This window comes from Thermothelomyces thermophilus, chromosome 2, assembly GCF_000226095.1.
Source record: "Thermothelomyces thermophilus ATCC 42464 chromosome 2, complete sequence".
In the NCBI taxonomy this organism is placed as follows: Eukaryota; Fungi; Ascomycota; class Sordariomycetes; order Sordariales; family Chaetomiaceae; genus Thermothelomyces; species Thermothelomyces thermophilus.
In genome coordinates, this window is record NC_016473.1 from 3,941,209 (window position 1) to 3,948,892 (window position 7,684).

The following is a 7,684-nucleotide window of genomic DNA, read 5'->3' on the forward strand; positions in this document are numbered from 1 at the left end:
ATAAAAGTATTATATAATAATAGAGGGTTTAAATAAGTATTAAAACTATATTTATATAGGTAAGAAATATAGTAGTCCGAACATTATAGATACTTATAGGTTCCTTATTATTTTTCTTTATAATCTTAGATTACTAACTATCTTAGTCCTTTCGAATTTATTAGAGTAAGAGAAGGTTTTAAGGGAGATTGCTAAGACCAAGGCATTACTTGCTTAGACGTTAAGCCGTTTAAGTTAATTACGTTATTTATAGTAATCTCTATACGATTATAGTACCGAAGTTTTTCATTATAGTATAGCTTGTCTAGAGAAGGAGGAAGAGCTAGATACTCCTTTGCTAGTGTCGGAGACGTAGACCCTTACGGGTTAGGCTTAGGTATTAGGTGCTTTTAACGTGCTTAATTAGGAGTCGATTAGGTTAGATCCTAGTCCTAATTCTAGCAGGTTCCCCTTTTTTTCTATCGAGGAATAGGCTTTAGAGCCGGTTTTTATAGCTAGTTAGGATTTTACTAGTAGAACTGCTTTAGTTTCTTAAGGTAATTTAGGTTCTTAATAGGTCTATAAGTTATCTTCTAGTCCGAAATTAAGCTATTTAACTAGGTACTATAGTTCTTTATTAATAATACGTAAATCTAGAATTTCTTTGATATCTTATTCTTCTTCCTTATCTTCTGCTTTAATATACGTAGCAACCTTAGCATTTTTTGGTGCTAGTTCAAGAAGCGAAATATAAAAAATATCTATCTATAGTTATATAGGTAATAGTAACGATAGTCGGTAGTTAGATATCGAAATTCGTTCTTTGATAATAAAGGGTCTAATCTTCTTAAAGTCTAGCTTTGTGCTTAGTTGTTTGGTTTATAAGTTTCGTATAATTAGGTAGACTTTGTCTCCCCTCTCTAGGTAAGGTCCCTCGAGCCTATGTTTATTATAGTAGTTCTTTATTCTAGTCTTAATAAACTCGAGTTCCTTTTTAAGCTTTTTATATAGTATATATATTTGTTTTACTTTAACTACTACTTTTAGTATTATAACCTCTAGTCCTTACCTAAGGTCTGCTTTATATCTATAGTTTGTAAAGAACGGTATAACTTTAGTTATTTCTGTTAGCGTTATATTATAAGCAAGTTATACTATTAGTAATAGTATAACCTAGTTATCTTACTAGTAGTTAATATAAGAGTAGAGGTACTGCTTAATAACTTAGTTTAGTCGCTCTATTTATCTATTAGTCTATAGGTAATATACTATTAATAGTTTGCTATTAACGCTTAATCGTTATATTAACGCTTGCTAGAACTTTGATACGAACTTAGTGTCTCTATCGGTGATCTATTCTTATAGCTAAGTATATACTAATATAACTTACCGATAGATTACGTCTGCTAACTATTCTACTATCTAGGACTCTTTATAGGGAAAGAAGTATACCTATTTAGTTAGGTAATCTACTATAGTGAGAATACTATCGTAGATTACTCCTATAGCCATATCCTTAGATTCTAGGAGCTTCATAATGAAGTCTATTATAACTAAACTCTATAGTTTGTTAGCTATTAGTAGTAGCTAAAGTAGCCTATACGGCTTATGTCGTGCCGTTTTGCTTCGATTACAAATATTGTAGTTCTGTATGACTTTCTTAACTTGTGCTATTAACTATAGAAAGTCGTAGTATTTTCTGACTTATGCGATAGTCTTTGTAACTCCTTTATATCCTCCGAGTTTCGACTTATAAAGTTCTTGAATCATTCGTAGCTATTGATCCCTATCGTAGATATATACTTTGCCTTAGTACTAGAGTTTCTTATCTCTTTCTTCTACTCCGTTAGGTACTAGTAGTCTAGGTGCTATTTGATACTATACCTCGTTAATCCTTTCTTCTCGAAAGATTACATAATACTCTAGGAACGAGTTAAGTAGATTATCTTCTATAGGTATCTACGTTTCGTAATATAGTGTTCTATCTATTCGTTCCTTGAATAACGGTAGTGTTATTTCTATTATTCGTTCTTCTATATGATCTATTTGTCGGCTTAAGATATCCGCTTGTACGTTCTCTTTGCTCTTTTTATAGTAGATCTTAAAGTTAAATTTCATGAGAAATTTTGCTTATCGTATTTATCGTCTATTAAGTTCTTTTATCGTTATAAAGTATTATAGGTTCTTATAATCTATATATACCTATACTAGTTTAGTTATACTACTAAGGTATAGTTACTATTTCTTAAAAGCTTTAATAATCGTAAGTAGTTCCTTATTATAGATCAGATAATTAAGACGTAGTCTATTAAGCTTCTTTAAAAAGAAGGCTATAGGATATAGCTTTCCTTGTCCGTCTCGTTATCCTAATTATCCTCCGATAGCGTAGTCTAAAGCGTCCGTTTCCACCTTGAATAGCTTCTTAAGGTCTAGTAGTACTAGTACTAGATCTTTAGTAATAACGTTATAGATCTATATAAATGCTTACTTATGTTACTCTTCTTATTAGAATTTAGCGTTCTTCTTGGTAAGTTTGTACAAAGGTCATACAATCGCTCCAAAGTTTCTAATAAATATTCGGTAGAAGTTTGCAAATCTAATAAAGCTTCGTACTTCTGTAACTAACGTCGGTCGTAGCCAATTCTTAATAGCTTTAACCTTTAAAGGTTCTATCTAAATTTGTTCTAGGGATATCTTGTATCCTAAAAATACCATTTTCCTAATATAGAATTTGCTCTTTTCCTTGTTAATTAATAGTTTATATACATATAGCGTGTCTAGCATTGCTTTTATATACTTTTAGTGTTTATCTATTGTCTTAGAGAAGATAAATATGTCGTCGAGATAATATACCACAAATTTGTTAAGAAAGGGGCAGATAGCTTAATTAATTGGGGCTTAGAACGTTACTAGTACGTTTATAAGTCTAAATAGCATAATAAGATACTTATAGTAGCTATAAGGTGTCCTAAAGGCTATTTTCTACTCGTCGCCTTCTTTAATCTATATATAGTTATAGGCCGATAGCAAGTCAAGATATATAAAATATTAGGCTCCTATTAACTAATCTTAGAGCCGTAAGATTAGTAGTAACAGGTATCGGTTTTTTACGGTCTATTTGTTAAATTACTAATAGTCGATATATAATTATAGCTTTCCATCTTTTTTAGGTATAAATAGGATTAGGTAGTCTATTAGCGATATTAATAGGCAGATATATCCTTTTTAAAGGTTCTCCTCTAAATATCATTTAAGTTCTTCATTCTATATCTAGCTTATATAATAGATTTTAAAGAACTTTAGTTATACTCCTTCCTTAAGCTTAATCTCGTAATCCTATAGGCTATATTCTAGTAATCCTTCTAGATGCTTCGGTTCGAATGCTAGGTATCCTTTATATTCCTTCGGTACTTCCCTAGTCTTGTCTCGTCTCTTGATTTTCTAATAATATACGAACTTAGTTCTATCTATAATGATACTAGCGATTTCTCCTATCTTAACCTACTACTCTAATTACAGTGCTCCGCATTCGTTAACGGAGAGAATAGCTATCGGCGGTTTAGCTCGTTCCTCCTATCGTAACGTTAGTATCGTTATACCGCTTTTTCTAGAGTCTGTAGTAGTCTATCTATTACTATCTATCTCTTGCGGTGGATCCGTAGGATATGCCTTCCCCTAAGTATCGTCTACTCGCGATCCTTGTATACTCCCTATCTTGCTAGTCAAATATAACTCTATTCGGGGTTATAGGTAGCTACTATTCTTCTAGCTAATGTCTAGGTTATAATCTTTATATTATAATAACCCTAATATTATATCTTTATTATTACCTATATTTATAATGCTAAATATAACTATTATAGTCTTCCTTACTATAGTAATATCGATTAGTTTAGTCTCCTTATATACCTATTATATTAGAAATGGCCCTTTAATTATACTATACTTCTGCTTTATTCTCTAGGGTATTTATAGCTAATTTATAAGCGTCGGCGAAATTAGGTTTATCTCTACTCTACTATCTACTAGTACAAGCATTTCGTGCTATTTCTATTATGCTATTATCTATAGTTGTTTGTTTTACTGCTATCGTCTAAAGATTATAGCGATTTCCTATATTTCTACCAAGAGGTCTTAATATAATAGTCTCTTATGCTAGTTCCTCCTATACTACGCTACTACTCGCCGCTATATAGGCGTTAATAGTTTCTAGGCCTCTTAAAGGGCCTTGACCTATTTCCTAGGTTAATGCTAACCTCTTCGGTTATTTAGCTAATAGTAGCTTTATTAATCGTGCTTATTTCTATAAGCCATTAAGTGCTTATAGCTTCCTATTATTAAGTCTACTCTGCTTTTCGTCGTATATACTATAGCTTTATCTAAAGCTCCCAAATTCGCGATTTCTTTTTGTCTATATAATAGAGGTAGTCGTTACTCTAGCACAAGTCCTATATGTCTCGTCCTATTCTATAGTACCTAGGCTAGGCTTGTTTTAGAACTATTATAATGCCTTCAAGATCACGGGCTTTGATCTTCTAGAGCAATTCGGCTGCTCTGTTTCCTGTATCGTAGACTTATTCTATAGGGTGTATACTTTTGTCCTCATTTCCTTGTCAGGTCGGCTAGTAATTGTTTTCAAATTTATCGCAAAAGTAGTATTAGAATCTGTATGCTATATACTAGAACTAGGGCACTTGTATATATGCCTTATATCAAGGATATAATCGTATAGCGTTGCCTAGGAGGTATTAGAATTCTTTCCCAAATCCTTCCTATTATATATAGATTATAAGTACCCTAATGCTAAGGTAGGAATATTTCTTCTAGTAGCTTTCCTATATACGCTTGTCTTTTCTATAGTTTATATATATAAACTAGTATTCTAGGTTCCATATATTATTACTAAGTTACTAGTTATTAAGGTACTTAACGTAGCTATCAGGCCTATTATATATTATAGGCTATTCTCCTTTAATAGTTTCTATAATATATTAGAGTTCCTTTATCTCGTCCCTTATCTTATCGCTTTACTAGGCAAGTCAAATTAAGCATCTATCCCATTTATATAGTTCTATATTAAGCTAGAAAACTTTATTGTAGTACCATTCGATTCGTTCCTAGAGGAATAGAACATTAGGTCCGGGTCTTTCGATTCCTTAGGTATCGGTTATCTATAATCTATCCTACCTCTATATAATCGTAAAACCCTACTACCTTAAGGCTAGGAGAATCGAAATTAGCGGTATATACTCTCCTGCCGTATTTTATTTGGCAAGACCTGTCTCTAGGTCTATAGTAACTAGTTCGGAGTATAGTACTTGTTCGTCTTTATCGTTGCTATTATATCTGAGACTATCTATATCACTACCCTTGTCTTCGTAGCCCGTGGCCATTACTTTGATAATGTTCTTAGTAGTTTTATTGATAGCTGTAATTTCCTTTCTAGGAACTATCTTCTACTCTTTCTTTAGGCTTTGACATTCTCGCTTATAGTGCCCTTTCTTTCTATAGTTATAGTAAGTAATATTAGACTTGTCTTTAGTTATCTTCTTCTAGTCCTACTTCTATATAGTGTCTATATCTATAGCTCTAGGGTATATCCTATATAAGATACTAATATATGCTCGCTTTTTCTTATTGTTAGCCTTAACTATAGCTCCATTTATTTGACCTTATTTTTACTACTCTTATATATAGAGTCGATTATTAATTCTAATAGCCTATATAATATATTTATCTAGGGTTTTAAGCCGATTATACTTATATAGCTTATCTTTAACCTTTTCCTTTAAGCTATTATAGAATAATTATATTAATACCTTATCATTAAGCTAAGACTTAAGTATATTCTATCTAAACTATATAATATAAGAGGCTACTAACTTAGTCCATTAGAGATTAGTAAGTCTTTTTTATATATAAATCTTCTTATCTTTATCGCTAAAAACCTTCTAAAGCTCTTCTTCGAAATAGTCATAGGATCAAAAGACTACCTATATAAACGTATCTCGGTCGTCTTTATCTTCCTTAGTAAGATAGTCATTCTATATAGTATGACGAACCTAACTCAGACTTCTTCTAAAAGGGTTCAGACGGAGGTAAACTAAGCAAGACAAGCGTACAGGTCGTCTAAGGGATTCGGTAAAGCCAAAGGGTTTATAACAATACTAGAGTTGTCTCCTACAGTAGTTAGTAGTGCTTAGTACGAGCACTATGATTATAGGTTAGGTTGCTATCACTAGTAAACTCCTAGAGTCTACTATAACAAGTAGCTATTTATATATATATATACTTCTGCCGATTGCTTATAGTCCCCTGTGACAAACCTAGCTCAGACTTCTTCTAAAAGAGTTCAGACGAAGGTAGATTAAGCGAGACAGGCAGGCAGGTTATCTAAGGGATTCGGTAAAGCCAAAGGGTTCACAACAACACTTAGAGTTGTCTCTCATAGTAATTAGCGATGTTTAGTATAAGTACTGTGATTGTGATTGTTACTACTGGTAAACTCCTAGAGTCCACCATAACGAGTGACTCTCTACATGTATATATAATCCTAGGATCACTAGTAGTCGTGGTGATCCCCCGTACTGGCTCACCTGGCTCACGTTGTGAGCCAGTGATCCTCTGCTAGGATCGTTTCTTGCTAAGTGTGATCCTGTCCTAATTGGTCTATCATTCTTTGGCTTAATTAGCCCGTTTGTATTAGTAGCCTAGGCAGTAGCTATATATATATTTCCGTGACACGATGCCCTCCCTCCGAGGCTTTCGACCCGAAAGCCCTCTTTAGGTCGTTTCAAATAGCGCTAATATTCTTTTCTATATATACCTTGCAATTTTTCCCTTTTTCTGTACTACTAGTGGCTGACAAGATGGCAGATTATATCTCTAAGCGCCGATCTTCGAAATCCCAATAGCACGCTACGCTTGCTTCTTTTATTGACTCTTCTAGCATAGACATCATACCGTGTTCGTGGTGTTTTAAACGGAACTTGGCTTATTATATAGCGTTAGGCTCTTCTCGCTATAGCAAGTATATATATTAAGGTCGTTCTTACGATAGTTCCGATATAGCGTCTGCTTATTTATAGCCCGGTTGTTACCTTAATGTTTATAGCTAATCTTTTTATAGTAACGAAGATTATATCTAAACAAAAACGCGTAGAATAAGAAGAGGCTAATACTAAAGAGGCCCTTTTCGTTCTTTAAACTTAACTTTAGACGGCTATCGGTCGATTGGCTTATCTTCGTTACTAGAAACATTTCTTAAAGGAGCGGGGTTCTAAGCTGTTTCGTCGAGATATATAGTCTCTAGAGGAAATAAAGGCAAGAGAACAGAGGGTGTAGGATTCCGAGGTACGTATTATTAGTGACGTATAGTCCTAGGGTACTAACATCCTGTTTGACTAGTCCTCTTTAGGCCTAGATTTGTCAGAGGCCGACTTGGCCATTTTGTCCGAGCTAGTGCCTATGGTTAATCTAGGTTCTAGCAGTAGAACTATTCCAGTTTCTTAGGGCAGTTTAAATTTTTAACTAGTTTCTATAAGTTGTCTTCTAGTCTGAAATCGAGCTACTTGACCAGGTACTATAGTTCCCCGTTAATAATATATAAATCTAGAATTTCTTCGACGTCCTATTCTTTCTCTTCGTCTTCTGCTTCAATATATATAGCAACCTTGGCGTTTTTCGGTGCTAGTTCAAGAAGTAA